The 19,197-nt window shown below is 40.6% G+C and overlaps 1 long non-coding RNA gene across 5 annotated transcripts in view; it reads left to right on the top strand.

The window, feature by feature from the left end:
• Positions 1 to 19,197, top strand: part of LOC105090420 (uncharacterized) — a 148,459-nt gene that overhangs the window by 84,741 nt on the left and 44,521 nt on the right. For 2 of the 5 annotated variants that reach the window (XR_010384591.1, XR_010384592.1), the window contains exons 1-2: positions 194 to 362; positions 479 to 534. This is a non-coding gene — a long non-coding RNA (uncharacterized LOC105090420). The other 3 variants (XR_010384593.1, XR_010384595.1, XR_010384594.1) reach the window with 3 other exon arrangements.

Raw genomic sequence — 19,197 nt, 5'->3', positions numbered from 1 at the left:
AAACACGTGAGTCCGATCAGGCTTGTCTTCATTGACAGCTGGAGCGAGTGGTTCATTAACAGGGGCCTCACACAAAAGCGCCAAGCGGGCAGTGCGCGTGCGCACAGTGGGCTGGCTGGGCGCTCAGGTCACCTTCGAGTGGAACCGCCAATGCCCGGCTCCTGTCCCTCTGCCCCGGCATGACCGTGTAGGTGCTGTGTTGCCAGACCTTTTGATTGCTCAGTCGCTCAGGAAGACAGAAGTGCAGGCCTGTGTTTCTGTTTTTGTGAAGTATTCTGATTTGTGAATGTTGACAACTAATTCAGTTTTTAGAAAAACGCCATAAGGATCAATTAAAGCCCACTCATGGGGCTATTCTACCTGTAAGCATTCTGAATGCAAACTTTTAGTTAAGTCGAAGACTTCTTCAGACTCAATTTTGAGTTTTATTGGTTTACCAAATGTGTGATCTAATACCATAATGCTTACTTTTGCCCAGGTCCTGTGAAGCTGATGGAAGCAGGCATCCGTACCAGAGGGAAAAATAGTGGAAAAGTAAGTACCTCAGTTCCTTTTAAAATTTCATTCGTTTTCTCACTGTCCACGTTATTTTTGTGATGTGTCATAAATTTTCATAATGAAGTTGAAAGTAAAGATAATTACTGTTCTTAAAATCTAGTATTATTTATTTTAAAATTCTTTTTGAATGTATGTCAGGCTATAATTAGCAATGCCATGGGATAGGATAGTTCTGCTATACAGGGCTGTATAAGGAAAAATGTTTTCATTCACTGTGAAATGAAGTGGAAGTTTCCATTGGCGTCCTGGGGCAACCTCTTAGCCAATGAAACGATAACCCAAATAAAAATTAGAATTACTCTTACCCACATTCTTCATTTCAAGAAGAAGCCATCCTGGGTAAGTACACAGTGTGACACTGAGAGCCCTTGATTGCAAATAATCTAAGGTGTTAATAACACATGAAGCCTATTTAGTTAACAACTTAAGAATTGATACTAAATTCCCCTTTAATCTGAAGTATTCATACAGCAAAAATAAATGTAAGTTATTTGTGAGGCATATTGGAGACGAACGTAAAATATGTATGGCATTTGTATCTTGGTTATTCTTCCTACACATAACCTTGAATTTTGCTATGGTTCTTTTTTTTTTTTTTTAATGTAAAAGGCTCAGAATTAGAATCTGTACTTGTGAGAATATGTTTCAGGTATATTTCTGTGAACAGTTCCACTGTCCTCAAATAACCAGAGGTGGGTAACTGTTTCTGACAAAAGCTGAAGGGAACAGGATTAAACAAGAATTAGAGCGATTATATTTTCTTTATCTAAAACCTTCAAGTCTTTGGAAAGCTGCTTGGTTTCTATTTTGAGCCATGCTGCCCACATATCTTAACAACAGAATTTTTGCATAATTTTGCTCTTCCTCTTTTTATCTCTGTTTGGGTGTATTTATTATTTCATATGTGATGATGCAAAGCTCATTAAAAGGTCCATTTATATTTTTGTTATCTGTATTGGGATCTAGCTGTTTTTCTCTTACTGTTTATAGAACCTGCACTGTAATAGTCAGATTTGCTGGCAACAGGCCCTTTCTAACACCGTATACATTCCATTCGCCTCTGTGACTCTATTTATGGGAGTCTGTGTGATTTACTCAAGACAAATAAAGACAGTGTAAAAGGATGGGACATGGATTTCTCCATCCATGGAAATTTAGCACTTTCAGAGGGAGGTTTATCTTAGGTTCTTTTTTTTCCCCCCAATTTAATTAAAACAACCACCAAAAAAAGCCTCAGTCTAAATGAGTGACAGTTGGCAGATCTGCATTATTCAACTGGAGGGACTCCAGAGTTTCTGATGCTTGGAGATGGACATGTAATTACCTCCTGTCTGTGACTATTTTCTACCAGGCTAAGCCCAGTGTTTATTGTAAACTATCTGCCATTAAAAGCTGTAATAGCAAGCCTTCTGTTCCTACACCATAAATTTGACTTGCACTGTTTTTTTATTTACCTTCCTGTTTTATTATATTCTTTGAAATGTTTCATTATAAAGGAAGATAACGTTAAGAATGAAAACTGAACACGTTCCAAATTCATGCTTGAAAAAAAAGATATGCTTAGCATACATACACACGTCTGTGTATGTGTGTATTTTTTTTTTTTTTTGCATACACCCAGATAGTCCTGATGGCTACTTTCTGGATATTGGCAGCTTCTATATAACTACTATTAGATGTAGTTACTATTAGTACATCACTTGTTAAATGCTCCGAAAATAGCCTAAAAATCAAAGTTTAACCAGAGCATATAGGCCCAGGTCATCATTTCTCAAACTTCTGGTTCTCATGACCCCTTTATACTCTAAAAACTTTTGTTTTTGTTTGTGTGGATTATATCTATCAAATTTACTGTATAAGAAATGAGAACTGAGATAATGTAAAAATACTTACTTGTGTTAAAATAATTTAAAAAAACCTTTTACATGTAACATTAATAACATTTTAAAAGGAAAATAACTGTTTTCTTAAAAAAATTTAGTGAGAAGAGAGGGATGGTTTTTAGATTTTGTGTGACTTAATAGAAGACAGATTCTCATATCTGCCTCTTCATTCAATCTGTTGTGATATGTTGCTTTGGTTAAAGTATATGAAGAAAATCTGGCCCTACATAGATACAGAGTTGGAAAAGAGAGTATTTTAACAGCTTTTTCAAATAGTTACGAACATTTTTCTTTGATCCCAAATCCAGACTCAACAAGTGGTGTTTTCTTAAAGGTTAGTTGCAATGAGGAATCTGAAATCCAGTCAGTGGACTTTAATTTACTTTTTTAAAAGAATAGATTTTACTTTTTAGAGTAGTTTTAGGTTTACAAGAATTGAGCAGATAGTACAGAGAGTTCCTAGGTACCACCCCACCCCCACCAGGTTCTATTATTAATATCTTGCGTTAGTGTGGTACAGTTGTTACAATTGATGTGCCAATATTGGTATGTTATTATTAGCTAAAGTTCATAGTTTCACTAGAGGTCACTCTTTGTGATACATAGTTCTATGCATTTTGAAAATGCATGTCATGTGTCCACCATTACAGTATACAGAGTAGTTTCACTGACCTAAAAATCACTGTGCTCCACCTACTCACTCCTTCTCTTCCCCTGAACCCCTGGCAACACTTGATCTTTTTATGGTCTCTAAAGGTTTGCCTTTTCCAGAATACCTTACAGTTGGAATCATACAGTATCTACCCAGTTAGGACTGGCTTCTTTCACTAAGCAATATGCATTTAATATTCCTTTGTCTTTTTCATGCCTTGACAGCTGATGTCTTTTTATAGCTGGGTAATATTCCATTGATGAGTGTATTACTGTTTATTATCAATTCACCTTTTGGGGACATCTTGGTTGCTTTCAGTTTTTGGAAATGATGAACAAAGTGATCAGAAACATTTGTATGTGGGTTTTTGTGTGAACATATGTTTTCAACTCATTTGTGTTAATATCAAGGAGCGTGGTTGCTTGGTTCTCTGGTAAGGCTTGTTTATCTTTGTAAGAAACTGCCAGACTGTCTTCCAAAGTGGCTGTACCATTTTGCATTCCTACCAACAATGAATTAGAGTTCCTGTTGTTCCACATCCCTGCCAGCATTTAGTATGATCAGTTTGTTGGACTGTAGCTATTTAATAGGTATATAGTAGTATCTTACTGCTTTAATTCACAGTGCCTTAATTCCCTAATGACATATCACGCTGAGCATCTTCCATATGCTCACTTGCTATCTGTGTATTTTCTTTGGTGAGGTGTCTTTTGAGGCCTTATACTCATTTTTTAAATTGGGTTGTTTATTATCGTTGAGTTTTAAGAGTTCTTTGTATACTTAGGGCACTAGTCTTTTATCAGATATGCATTTTGTAAATACTTTCTCCCCACCTGTGGCAGGTCTTTCTATTCTCTAAAATCAGTGGTCCTTTCATACTGGTACAGTTTGGTGCCACTTCCTTCATTAATGCTAAGACATCAGCAGTTTTACCCATCATTGTTGTGTCACAGCGCAGATTTCAACACAGAGAAAAGGCAAATAGCATCTCGGTATTATTATAAAAATAATAATTTTATGGGCACCCCTGCAAGGGTCTCAGAGATCCCCCAGGTCCACAGACCACACTTTGAGGACCACTGGTCTAGAGCAAACAAGTGCAACCGTATATTTAGTTCAACCAGAGAAAGCCCAAATAAAATTAGAAATCTCGGCTTCCCTAATGTAAAATGTTAACATAGTTTTCTGCAAAAATGATTTAGAAGGCACAGAAGAAATATTATGCACTGAAGTCAGTGTTCTAATTCATTGGGCAGAGTCAATTTTGTTTAGATTTTTTCCCCCAGTGATTCTTGGCAGAATATCATTCTTATTTTTCAAGAAATACATTGTGTATGTGTGTGTAAATCTATCACCTAAAGTTTGTGAGCCAATGAATGTCTCTAAATGGCCAAAAAAATTGGTAGAGGATGCCAGCAATGGGCTAGTATTTGTATATAGAGACAATATATGGAGTGCTCAATTTTTTCCTTTCTTTTCCCACTCCTCCACTAGTGTCTAACAAACATAGAAATAGGGAAAGAACTCTAGCTTTGCAAACCAGACAGACCTGGATTTGATTCTTTGCCATGCAGTCTTATTTAACTTCTCCGAGGCTTTTGTTCCCCATCTGTAAAAGGGAAATGAGATCATTGCCAAGGCTGTGAAGATTATATAAGACAATATGCGTTGGGCTGCACCCTGCAGGCCTGCAAGACCTGTACTTACCCAGCTTCATGATACAGGGGAAAATGTGGGGCACAAGAGGATGGCCGTGTCCCAGGTCCCAAGACGAGTCCCTGGGACGTGCCCCATCAAGTAAGGGTTCTGGGCTTCACACAGGAAAGAATTCAACAATGAGCTGTAGTTGAGTAAATGTAGATTTATTCAGAGAGATACACACTCCATAGACCAAGTGTAGGCCATCCAGAAGGCCACGAGGCAGGGGTGGCGGTAGTGGAGGGGAGTGATTAAAGTAAAAGTAGATACACTCTCCATAGACAGAGTGTGGGCCATCTCAGATACCAAGAGAGAGAGTGACCAGAGGCAGGCACAGCACTGCTAGTTTTTATGGGCTTGGTAATTTAATTTCATATGCTAATGTGAGTAGGAGGATCATTCCAGCTACTCTGGGGAAGGGGTGGGGATTCCCAGGAACTGGGAGGAGGTTATCAGTTACAGGGGGAATTGACTTCAGGTTGGCTCATTGGTTACCAGGGAAACCAGCAGAGGAGCATGCCCCTCACGGCTCCTTTGATAAGCTATCTGATAGAGGAGTTCTGATCTAAAGATTAGAACAATCACTAGCTGGGGCAGGGAGCAAGTATGTAGGCATTTACTGATTTGGCTCTGTGATGAAGAGGGAGAGTCAGTCATGTGAATAGGATGTAGGTGAGACAGGGACTAGTTGAGCAGGGGATGTACAAAGAGCAAGAAAACAGCCATCTTGGTGACCTGATTATTCAATATGTGAGGGGTCTTGAACATTATTGGTATCACTCAAAATAGCCAATATTATCATCAAAAGTCATTCCCTCTATTTTTAAGAGATTCAGTCTATTGTTTTTCTGGCCCAGGTAATTTATACATTACTGTGAGTTTACTGGAGAAAATATTAATGAGACTTAGTGTGCCTCTCCAGGAATACTGTTTTCACAGGGTCCAAAACCAGAGAAATAAAACTGGTATTGCCAACCCTCAGCAGAGGGACTAAAGATGTGAATGCATATGAGAAGCAGCTAGAACAGAACCTAAGGATGGGACCCACAGGAGGTCTGACGCACAACTGATGGGTGCCTGGGACCCATTCCAAAGGCAAATGTATAGCAATGATCGAAAGTTAAGGGTGAAGTCAAATCATAGGATGTGTTCCAGAAATAACAGGAATGCAAAATCAGCGGTAAGCCACCAGGGAGATGCCGCAGGGATGCACGTGGCCACACAGAATTCCCATGGGCGGGATTTGTTGCACCTTCCCTTCATCCAGAAGCACCTTGATGCTGCTTTTGGAAAGTGTTACAAATCAAGGAACAGCTGGACGAGGAGGTATTTTTAGGGCGGAGGAGACCTTGACACCCTTGAAAGTCAGAGTTTGGGTCCTGGAGCCATGTTTCCTGTGCTTTGAATCCTAGCTTCTCTGCTTTCTGTTGTGTGATTTAGGGGGATCACACAGGGCAGTTCTGTCTTCTCAAATGTGAAATGGGGTAAGTGTCAGGAGGACACTGCTTCATGTACAGCATCCAGAACAGTACCTGATGTGAGGTAAGGGCTTAATAAATGCCAGCTTTTGTTATCATTAGTCTGCCACCCATGTCGTTCACTCCTCTGCCAACACTGAGTACAGCTGTGTGACATTTCTGTGCGTGTTCCTGTAGGCCTGTCTCCCTCAGATGCCGTGATGTTTTTGGTCAAGTAGTATGTCCCCCTGATGCTTCCATTTCTATTTCCTAGTTAATGCCATGCCAGGATTACTAAAAAATAGAGCCACAGCATGATGTTATTTATGGAGACTTCAGACCCTCCACCAATGACTGCAGCTTCAGGCCATTGAGTTTTAAAAGATTTCACTCTAAGAATGATTTTTATCATTTTACTCTTTTGGTATACGAAGCGTGGTCACTGTAGAAAATTTAGAACACTAAGGAAATTTAAGCCACAGGTAATCCCAGAGTTAACACTAGGATTTTGTTTTGATGAATTTCCTTCTAATCATATTTGCACCCATACCTAGCACGCTAAGTTCTTTCGATCATAAAATGCAAATACTGATGGAGAAGGCATTTATCAGGTCTTTATCAATTAGTAAGCTAAGTTTTAGTCAATATCAGTTCTAATTGTTGAGGTTTTTAAGTGATAATAATCTTTGAAGCAATTAAGTGCACACTAGGTAAGGAGTTAAGTTGCCATTCAGTCACAATGCAGTTATTCATTCAATACCATTTATTAGCTACCTGCTATGTGGCTCGGTACTGCTAAGCCCTAGTGATAAAGAAATGAAAAACAAGCAAAAACCCCAAACAGTTGGCTCCCCAGTTTAATTGCAGTATTGCTTTCAGTAGGAAAAAAAGACATTTATTAACAACCTAATGGTTCCTCTGTACATGATGGTGCAGCTCTCCATTAGGATTCTTAAAAAGTAGAAGTAACAGGGAAGGTAGAGTAGATGTACTTTTCCCTATTCTTTCCACGAAGTATAACTGAAAACCCTGATCATCATCTTTAAAACAAACAAAAGAAGACTCTGAAAGGTGGACAGGAGAATGGCTAGGGACTTCAGGACCTGAGGAACAATATGGCGGTGAGTTTCTTGAGTTTTCTTTTTTGCCTGGTACATCCCAGACTTGGAGCAGAAGGAGCCAGCACCCTGGAAATGCCAACAGGAGCAGACAAGAAAAACCCAACAAATGCCTGCTGTCTCTACTCAAAGGACTGGGAAAGGGGCAGCCTAGCAAGACAGAGAACTTTGAGAAATGCTATGGGCTGAATTGTATCATCCCCCTGACCTCTACCTGCTGGCCAGAAAGATTTTGTATGTTGAAACCCTAACCCCACAATGTGTTAGTATTTGGAAATGAGGCCTTTGGGAGGTAATTAGGGTTAGATGAGGTCATGAGGGTGGGGCCCTCATGATGGGATTAGTGGCTTTATAAGAAGAAGGAGTGTGAGAGTCTGCTTGCTCTCTGCCACGGAGGATGTAAGTGAGAGGTGGCCATCTGCAACACAAGGAGACAGCCCTCACCAGACATTGACCCTGTTGTGCTTTGACCTTGGACTTCCAGTCTCTAGAACTGTGAGAAAATAAATTTTGGTTAAGGCACCTAATATCTGGTGTATATATTTGGTATAGCAGCCCAAGCAGACTAAGATAGATTTTGGTGCTAAGAAGTGGGGTGCAGCCATAACAAATACCTAGACATGTCAAAACAGCTTTGGAACTGGGTGATGGGTAGAGTCTGGAAGAGTTTTGAGGCGCTTGCTAGAAATATAGATGTTAAAGTGATTTTGGTGAGATCTTGGACAGAAATCAAGAACAGGTGTTTGAAAACTGGAGGAAAGGTGATTTTTGCTATAATGTAGCGAAGAACTTGGCTGAATTGTGTTCTAATATTTTGTGGAAGGTAGAACTTGTGATTGATACAGCTGAATACTCAGCTGAGGAGATTTCTAAGTAAAGTATTGAAGGAGAAGCTTGGTTCCTCTGAATACTTACAGTAAAATGTGAAAGGGGAGAGATTAATTGAAGAAGGAATTATTAAGCAAAAAGGAACCAGAACTTGAAGATTTGGGAAATTCTCAACCTATCCATATTGCAAAAAATGAGAGGTTGTTCTGAAGAGAACACTAGGAGTGTGGCTGAACAGCATTTGATAGAGAGGTCATGGGTGCAGCTCATGGAATTAATCAGTCATTTCAGCAGAAGCCAGGAATAGAGATGGGTTAATACCAGGAAAGACACTGCCAATTTGAATTAAAGGGAACATTAAAAAATGAGATGAAATGAAGGAAGGCTGTTAGATTTCTTAAATCCTCTAAGTTCAGACCATAGAGCTATTTGGCTCCAAATATGTGCTATTTAAAGAAAAGGAAGAACAACCCTGAAGGCAATTCAGAGATCATCAAAGCCACCACCTGGGTTTCAACAGGCCATGCAGCTTCTGAGCGAAGGGGCCAGATCCCTGTCTGGCAGAGCCACAGAGATGGAATCACTGTCTCAGTGGGTCCATAAGGCAGAGCAGAGAACCAAACAGGATTATTCTCAGGCTTTAAGGTCTAGTGGGACTTACCTTGCTAAGTTTAAGACTTGCTTGAGACCCATCACCCTTTCCTTCTTTTCTGTTTCTCCCTTTTGGAATGGAAACGTCCACCCTATGCCTTTCAGCATCTACAAAACACCTACAACAGTCAACATTATATTAAATGGTGAAAGACCCAAGTTTTCCCCTAAGACTGAGACAAAGCAAAGATGTCCACTCTCACCACTCTTATTGAACCTAGTGTTGGAAGGTCTAACCAGTACGATAAGGAAAGAAAAGAAAAGGCATATAAATGGGGAAGAAAGGAATCAAAATGTCCCTATTTGCTGATGACACAATTGTCCACATAGAAAATACCAAAGAATCCCCCCCCGCCCAGAATACCCTAAACCAAAACAAACAAAACCCTGTGGAATAAATGAGTTTAACAAGGTTATGTGATACAAGATCAAGATACCAAAATCAGTTATATATACTACCAATGAACATGTGGATACCAAAATGAAAAATATAATATTAACAATCACTCAAAAAATGCCTAGGTAAAACTCTAACAAAACGAGTACAGGACTTTTATGTTGTAAACTATACAATATGAGGACAGATATCAAAGAAGATCTAAACAAATGGAGAGAGATTCCATTCTCATCAGTTAGAAGATTCAACATAGTAAAGATGTCAGTTCTCCCCAGATGGATCTAAAGTTTAATGTAATTGCTATCAAAATCCCAGAAAAAATTTTTAAATAGATATAGAGAAGAATAGTTTAAAATTTCTGTGGAAAGTCAAAACAAAAAGCCAGAACAATTTTGAAAAAGAATAAGGTGGGAGTAATCAGTCTATGTGATTTCAAGACTTACTCTATAGCTGTAGTAATTAAGATTGCATAGGATTGGCAAAGAGACACATTAGATACATATTAATGGAATAGGAAAGAGAATCTAGAAATAGACTCACACAAATATGTCCAAATGACTTTTGACAGAGATGTAAAAGCAATTCAAAGGAGGAAAGCCTTTTCAAGAAATGGCGCTGAAGCAATTAGACAACCATAGGCAAAAACAAAGTCTCATATTTTTCTACCAAAAAGTAACTAAAAAAGATCACCAGCTTAAATATGAAATGTAAAACTAAGATTTTTAGAAAAAATAGGAAATCTTTGAGATGTAGGGCTAGGAAAAGTGTTCTTAGACTTGACACTCAAAACAGGGTCCATAAAAGGAAACGCTGATAAATTAGACCTCATCAAATTAAAATTTTTGCTCTGCAAAAGACTCAGGTAAGGGGATAAAAGACAGCTCTGGAAATATTTCTATAAAGAAAATATTTGCAAGCCACATATCTGACGTCTAGAATATGTAAAGAATTTTTTAAAACTCAACGGTAAAAAAAGTAAAATTCCAATAATAAGATGGCCAAAAGACATGAAGAAAACAGTAAAGATGGCAGATAAGCACATGAAAAGATGTTCAATATCACTAGTCATTAGGGAAATCCAAATTGAAACTTGCCTGTCAGAAATGCTAAAATAAAAAATAGTGACAATATCAGATGCCAGCAATGATACAGAGAAATTGGATCACTTACATACAACTGGCATGATGTAAAATGGTGCAGCTGCTCTGGAAGACAGCTTGGCAGTTTCTTTCTTTTTTTTTCCCCTCTGGAGCATTCTTTTCTTTTAATTTAAGTAAAGTCAGTTACAATGTGTCAATTTCTGGTGTACAGCATACTGTCCCAGTCATGCATATACATACATATATTCATTTTCATGTTCTTTTCCATTAAATGTTATTGCAAGATATTGAATATAGTTCTCTGTACTATACAGAAGAAATCTGTTTTTTAATCCATTTTTATACATAGCAGCTAATGTCAAATTCCCAAATTTGTCCCTTCCCTCCTTCTTTCCCCCAGTAACCATAAGATTGCTTACTATGTTTGCAAGTCTGTTTCTGTTTTGTAGATGAGTTCATTAGTGTCCTCGTTTTTTCTTTTTTTAGATTCCACATATGAGTGATTTCATATGGTATTTTTCTTTCTCTTTTTGGCTTACTTCACTTAGAATGATGATCTCTAGGTCCATCCATGTTGCTGCAAATGGCATTATTTTATTCTTTTTTATGGCTAAGTAGTATTCCATTGTATAAATATACCACAACTTCTTTATCCAATCATCTGTTGATGGACATTTAGATTGCTTCCATGTCTTGGCTATTGTATATAGTGCTGCTATGAACATTGGGGTGCAGGTATATTTTTGAATAAGGTTCGCTCGGATATATGCCCAGGAGTGAGATTGCTGGATTTTTAGTTTTTTGAGGAATCTCCATACTGTTTTCCATAATGGCTGTACAAAACTACATTCCCACCAATAGTATAGGAGGTTTTCCTTTTCTCCACACCCTCTCTAGCATTTATTGTTTGTGGACTTTTTAGTGATGGCCATTCTGACTGGTGTGGGGTGATACCTCATTGTAGTTTTGATTTGCATTTCTCTGGTAATTAGCGATACTGAGCATTTTTTCGTGTGCCTATTGGCCATTTGTTTGTCTTTTTTGGAGAATTGCTTGTTTAGATTTTCTGCTTATTTTTGGATTGGATTTTTTTTTCTTATTAAGTTGTATGAGCTGTTTATATATTCTGGAAATTGCATCATTTGTCAGTCCTTTGTCAGTCACATCATTTGCAAAGATTTTCTCCCATTCTGTAGGTTGTCATTTTATTTTACTTATGGTTTTCTTTGCTGTGCAAAAGCTTATAAGTTTAATTATGTTCCATTTGTTTATTTTTGCTTTTATTTCTATTGCCTGGGTAGACTGCCCTAGGAGAATATTGCTAAGATTTATGTCAGAGAATGTTTTGCCAATGTTTTCTTTTAGGAGGCTGATTGTGTCTTGTCTTATATTTGTCTTTAAGCCTTTTTGAGTTTATTCTTGTGTATGGTGTTAGAGAGTGTTATAACTTCATTGATTTACATGCTGCTGTCCAGTTTTCTCAACACCCCTTGCTGAAGAGACTGTCTTTTCTTCATTGTATATTCTTGCCTCCTTTGTTGAAGATTAATTGACTGTAGGTCTGTGGGTTTATTTCTGCGCTCTGAACTCTATTCCATTGATCAATATGTCTGTTTTTGTGCCAATATCACACTGTTTTGATTAGTGTAGGTCTGCAGTATTGTCTGAAGTCTGCGAGGGTTATTCCTCCAGCTTTGTTCTTTTTCTTCAGTATTACTTTGGCAGTTCTGGGTTTTCTGTGGCTTGGCAGTTTCTTAAACCAAACATGGAATGACCACACAACCCAGCAATGACACTCTTGGACATTTACTTCAGAAGAGTTCACACAACCTAGACACAAATGTTAATTGCAGCTTTATTCATAGCAGCCCTAAACTGGAAACAACCTAGGTGTCTTTCAGCAGGTGAATGCATGTGAGTGGCAGTATATCCACAATACTACTGAGCAGTGGAAGGAATGAACTATTGGTACAACAACACTTCCATGACTCTCTGGAGGATTAATGTGAATGAATAAATCCAATCCCCAAAGATTATATACTATGTGATCCCATTTATATAACATTCTTGAAATGACAAAATTATAGAAATAGATCAGTGGTTGCCAGAGGTTAAGGAGGGGATGGGGCTGGAAGAGATGTGGGTGCACTTATGAAAGGGCAGCATGTGGTGAAGGAAATGTTCTGAATCTTGATTGTATCAATGCCAATATTCTGGTTGTGATGGTCCTATAGTTTTTTTAAGATGTGCCACTGGGGGAAACTGGGGAAAGAGTATACAGGATTTCTCCGTATTATTTCTTACAACACATGCGAATCTACAGTGATCTCACAAGAAGTCTCTTAAGAAGAGTCAGGTAATGCTTTTGCTGCTTGGGATATGACAGATGTCCCAAGAGAGAGTCCTCCAGCTTTTCCCTACTCCAAGCCCACCTCAGAACGACTGTTCAACTGCTCACCTTTAGGGGTTCCCTGTTGCCCCTATCTAGAGCATTCCATTTAATGCTCACTGCAACCCTGTGAAGTGCCATTAGTCTCAGCTCTCTGATGAGGAACCTGAGGTCAGTGAGGTCCACTGACCTTCCCCAGGCTACATAGGTGCAAAGCCCAGTGTTCTCAGACTCTAAAGACCATGCAATAAGCCACCTTCAAGATGCAGATGATCACATTTTAATTAAAGTGGGGAAAGGGGGTGGAGAAGAGAAATTTCAGAGGACTCAGATCAGGTAGGAGCAAGCCCAATTTTACATCTCCACCCATCCCATCCTGCTTTGAGGAGATGAGGCCTTTTCAGAATTTCCAACTCAGGGACATCTTGCCCCCTCCTTTGAGACTCTCAAAACCTCTGGTTCAGTGCTGTCCACACTGCTTGCCAGTCAACCTCAAGGAGATGTGTCTATTAAAGATGACATATGGAAAACATGCATCCTGGGTAGCAATGCCGGGGCACTCCAGAAGCCCAGAGGAGCCAGGTGCCAGCCCAGGGGAGTGGGCAAAGCAGGGCAAAACCTTCCCAGGCAGAGGCTCAAGACTAGGTCCCCAGGATTACAGTTCATCATTGCACAGAGCTCAAGAGTGAGGGGGTGGGAGAAGAGAATGCAGAGGGTGGCAGGGCTGACTGCACGCTCTAATCCCCTGGTTAAAAATACCACCCTAGCTTTACTCTTAGAGATCCTGAATTCAGCTCATCTGCAGTAAGGGCACTCCAGTGCGGCCAGCATCCTGGATGGAGGGGCTGGTTGGTACACAGGCTGGCTGGTACAGTCTGAGTCTCCTGTAGCTTCCACATCCAGCCCTCTGAAATTATGGCTACATTAACGATGAAAAAGTCATTGCTTAGAGATACTTGCTGAAGTATTTACAGATGGGACCACTCATGGACAGCATCGAATTCCGTGCTAATGGGTTTGGTTTATATTTTGAAGGCAGAGGACATAATTGAAGGATGTCAAGTAGACGTGGTTACAAGATCAGATTTGTAATTTTGAAAGGCCACTGGGATTTGTCCCAGTAATGTCCTTTATAGCAAAAGAAAGTCTTGAATCACAGGTTGCATTCTGTTGTCACATCTCTTTAGCCATCTTTAATCTGAAATGCTTCCTTGGTGCTTTCACTGTCTTTTCTGAACTTGACATTTTTGAAGGATCTGGTCTGTTATTTTGCAGAATGTCTCGATTTGTGGTTGTCTGATGCTTCCTCATGGTGATATTCAGGTTATGCATTTTGACAGAAATACCCCAGAAGTAATGCTGTGTCCTTCTTAGTGCAGGGTATCAAGTGATGTGCACGTTAATCGTGCTGCTAATTCAGATCACTTGGTTAGAGCGGTGCCTGTCAAGTCTCTTCAATAGAAAGTTATTATTTTTCCTTTTGTAATTTACAAATTGATTCTCGTCAAGAGAGATTTTGAGACAATTGTAAATAAGTGGTTACTCCTCAAATTTTTACCCTTTAGTAAAAATTAGAGATTTTTGCTTGAATCAATTATTAACATGATGGTCGCCAAATGGCAATTTTCTACTTTCATCATTCCTTCTGTATTTACCAGTTAGCTTTCTTTTGTAAGGCAGAAATTTCCTTTCTCTTCAATTTATTTATTTAAACACACATGTGTTTCTTTCTTATGTGTTCTTTCTTATTTTTTTCAATAAATCCCTTGACTTTTCATCTTTCTGCATCATGTTTTAGGTGTTTCTCTTGTAAATAGCCCGTGGCTAGAATTTTTATTTTCAGACTGACTTTCTAACCTTTAAACAGTGAGTTTTATTCATTTATACAAATTGTAAAAATAGTATACACGGAATTATTTCTATAAGAAAGGTAGATCTACACGTACTGATGTAGAAAAATGTCTAGGATGAAGTTTTAAGGAAAAAAACAAATTGCATAAAAGTTTGTATGATATGAGCCCATCTGTTGGGGGAAAGAGTGTATGTACATATATTTCCATAGTCATAAATGTTTCTGGAAGGTTTTACAAGGAGGGTAACATTGGTGGCTTCTAAGGAGCTGGAGTCGGGGTCGGGGGTCGACTCATAGTTTACACATTATTTAAATTTTAGTTTCTGTGAACAGGTGTTCTCTTCTCATTAAAAGGCCCAAGGCGTCTACCAACTATAAAGCCCACAACACAGGACAGAGACTGATGAACACTGCCCTGCGTATTACTCAAGGCCGTTAGTGGAAAGCCCAGGCAGGGGGTATAAGAGCAGGCCAGACGAGGGGTCGGGGAAGCCCCCAGGAGCAAATGACATCTGAGTGCAGTTCTGAAGTGGGGCGTCTTGGCTTCATGGAGATCAGGCAGGCCTGGATTTGAGTCTCTATTTAGCTACTCATCAGCTGAGTGACTTTCAGCAAATTCTGCAAGTCCCAGGGGATTTCTGGGAGGATTAAAACTTCTAATATATGCGTACAGCACCAAAATAGTGCCAGCATAAACATCCCATGTATTTTTGAAGAATACGTAGGTGTTCAGCAAGGAAAAGGGTGGCCAAGAGAGAAAGGCCATCATTTAGAGGACGAGCACGAGGTTTCCTGGGCCCAAGCTTCGGGTGCTGGCCTGGGGGAGCAGAGGGCGACACGGGGATAGCTTATGAAGCGGCTGAGTTCCATGCCAGTTTGTATTTTGAAGGCAAGGGGCATCCGTTGAAGGATTTTAAGTGGAAATGGTTACAAGAGCAGATTCATAATTTGGAAGGTCATTGACAGCCGATGGAGGGGAGAGGGGCTGAAAGTGGAATGAGGAGGTCCAGTTAGATTGCTGCAGTAATCCAGAAGGAAGAGGAGGACCTGAACTAACACACTTGGCTGTGAAGCAGGTGGAATCATGGAGATCTTATCGCCTGATGTATGTGAGGGTGGAGAAGGAGGGAATCCAGATATCTTTGTCTTAAGCACTGTTTGTATGGCGGTGGGTGCAGGCAGACAGGTGGAGGAATAGATCTGGAGGAAGAAAGAGTCCAGCTTTAGGCATGTTGAGTTTAAGGTGTCTTCGGGACATACAAGCCCCTGGTTCTTGAGGCTGGAACTCAGAAGGAAAAGTCTGTGCTGGAATTAAACCCTACTTTGCCAGTGCAGGAGAGGATGGGTAGAGAGGCAGAAAGGCAGTGATTATTTTGGGTAATGATCAGGCATGACAGGGTAATGACCTGGTGGATTACTTGGTCTTAAGGTTCTAAATAGAAGGTTGATTGAAGTTTCAGTATCAATGCAATCAGGGCCTAAGGGAGCACAGGAGGCCTGAGGATGACACCAGGAGGCTGATGCTGTTAAAATAACAGAGTAACATTAGGTGTGTCCAGCAAAAATGTCAATTGTTTGTGCTTCCAAGGGGGAGCTATAAATATGACAAGTGTTGAAACACATGTGGCAAGTGGTAGACTTTGCCTGAAACTGACAACCACGTTACTTTTTCTGATTAGATATCTAAAGATATGGATTGGAGCGTAGCTGATAAAGGCCATTAAATCAAGAGAATCCTGAGTGAAATATTTGAAAGCCCATGTCAAAAACGTTTGGTGCGGTTCATTGTGGTTCATTATGGTTCCAAAGCAGTATCCAGAGGAGGAGAATTAGGAAAAATGATCAGAGTAGCATTAAAGAAAAATGAAGAATCCAGAATTTTGCCTTCACAGCAAGCACCCTGTGTAACTGACAGGGTGACCTGAGGCGGTTGCTGGGGGCTGAGGCTTTCCATGGTTTTCAGCCTGGGTCCCCAAATCAGGGACCTCACAGTCCATGCAGCCCTACAGATGATTTGCAGAGTACTAGGTGAATATATGTGTGCATTTTCTGGGGAGACAAATCCCCAAACCACTACTGTAGCAATTGAGCCTTTTCTCTCTCTGGCTTCCCTCTTCTTTCTTCTCCCTTTTATTAATTCCATTTTTTGTTTTCTTATCCATGCCTTGGGCTTAACAGACCACAGAAGGAATTCGCTTACCCCACTGTCTAGTCCTGTTCATCCCACATATGGTTGAAATGACTGCTGACTCTTGGTCTAGGACAGTGATTTCAAGCACCCCACCTTCATGTATACGTGAAATGGAACCTCCTCCGAATTTTTTGTTTTATCCAACAAAATCTTGCATAGAGACCAGTTTCGAAAACTGATTTTAAAAATAAATAGCAACTGTATGCAGCCAAGGTGGGAAGCCTGGCCCCCACCCACCAGGCCATCCCATCTGAGGTGTATTTTTAAACTGCCGGTGTAAAGGAGGGCGCTGGGGTGGAGACCAAGAGAACAGCTCCATTAACATCATGACTGGGGAGCAGCTTTACCCAGGGTGTCAAGAAGCACAAGATGAGTACATTTCTGATCCTCTGGGCTTAAAAGATTATCCCGATGGGGCGGCTGTTGAGGAGGGAAAGGAAGCAAACTCTGGCTTGCCCTGCTTAGTTTAGCGTAGAGTATAATGTGAGTGAAACTGATGCTGCGGGCCTGATATCTTCATCAGTTTGATCAGCTCGATTTTCATGCCTTCAAGGCACACTCCAGCTTGCAGCTGGGCTTCTCTGCAGAGTGGGCTATTTGTGAGAGATTTAGGAAAGTCTATCGGGTACAGGCAAATCCATCTCTAATGCTGGGGGTAAAAAAACCCACTTAAACTGCAAAACAGTGCATATGATTTGTGAGTTATGAAAAGAGGATTTTTTCTGTATGGGTGCATCTTCAGATGGCTCCTGGACATTTAAGAAATCCATAGGAAAGAATGTCAAAGTCATTAGCCCCTGTTCCATCTTAACCCTTTACTGACTGTCCATGAGTAGATAGCTATCCTTAGGTGGCTCCATCTTCTTCTTGGGGCAGAGATGGCGCCGCTCAGACAGTCGTGAAGATTTGAAGGTAGTTGTGGCTGCTCCTACAACTAGGAGAAGGGCCTGGCACTCCTGTGGCACCGGGAAGCCATGTGGCCTGCCATGTCCTTCCCCAGCCCTGCATGAGGCCAGATCACCTGTCTGGCTCCTCATGGCCAGGTTGCGTGGGGTAACCTGGATATTTCTACCGCCCTGGGCTTTGGTGCCCAGGTGGCAGACCTAGTTCCTGTGCGTCCCCTTCCAGTTTTTTGATGGATTCTGTTACATGCTTGGCCAAGGTTCTCTAACCATCTGGGCTCAAGTCTTCCTAAGCTGCCCTCATTTACTGCCTTTATCCTCCACGAGAGCTCTACTCCTTCCTCTATCCAGGGATTTTTTTATCACCTGCCCAACTTGCCCCGCCTAGTTCCCTGCCACACCCTCTCGCCCTGCCTAGTTCCCTGCCACACCCTCTCGCCCTGCCTCCTCCCTGCCACCTTGCTGCTGTCCTTGGCAGACGTCCTCACTCCCTTGCAGGAGCATAAACTGCAGAAAGAATCACTTGGAGAGGCCACGCCTTTATTCCAGGGATGATGCCCCTACCCTAGCATTTATTTGTAACTCTTCCCTTAAAGCCCATATTCCTGTTGTTTTGAATATCTTCAAAATATTCTATATTTTGGGAACTGTATTTCAGGGATTGACATTTCAGATGGCCGGACAATATTCAAGGTCACTCACGATAGCAAAGACTGTGATCAAACCCGACACCACTATTTGTCACTAAAGTAAGAAGATTTGAGTTTCTCTTGTAACTTGTAATTGGGGCTCCAGAAGAAATTCCAGACTACAGACTATAAGCATGAGGCCAGGGGCTGTGTTTGTCCTGCTCCTCACTTGGTGCTCAGCGTGGAAAATGGTAGGTGCTTAATCATATTTGCCGAGTGAATGGGTAGGAGGACTTCCGAGAATGTCTGGTGTGGGAGCAGCATCCTTTGAACAAGCAGATGGACCCCTCGAGACGCCAGGCGTTTGAGGACCCCACTGGCTTAGCCCAGAATCCCAACCCATTTGTTCTTCTCCCCTTAGTCCTTTATGCTCATGGGGAAATACACTGCCCACAAGTCGCGAGCCCAGAGAGTTCGTAACAATTAAATCAGGAATGTAAACCTTGGGATCATCGACATGTTGAAGCCATGTGTGCAGATGCTGTTCCCAAGGGAACCGCTGCAGAGGCTGGTGGTCAGTACCACGTGTCTGAGCCTTTCCATGATAAATCATTATTGCCAGAGATCTTTAAAAAATATTTTCAAGTACAGCTCAGTGCTTTAGATAGATTTGTTTTTCTCTTCATGTGGTAGAATCACATCTGGATATGAGTTAGATATATTTCATCTAAAAATAGCATTTATCCAATTTACTGTCACTCGAAGAGCGAAACCTTTTTTTTTTTTTTTTTAAGGCAGACTCCACTTATAATTCTCTGCAGTCCTACATGGCTCACTGCCATATACATATATATAGGTATCAGGTTGTGTGTATGAATGTATAAATGGGAGT

This window comes from Camelus dromedarius, chromosome 16 (assembly GCF_036321535.1).
Source record: "Camelus dromedarius isolate mCamDro1 chromosome 16, mCamDro1.pat, whole genome shotgun sequence".
Classification (NCBI taxonomy): domain Eukaryota; kingdom Metazoa; phylum Chordata; class Mammalia; order Artiodactyla; family Camelidae; genus Camelus; species Camelus dromedarius.
This window is presented reverse-complemented; position numbering and strand designations above follow the sequence as displayed.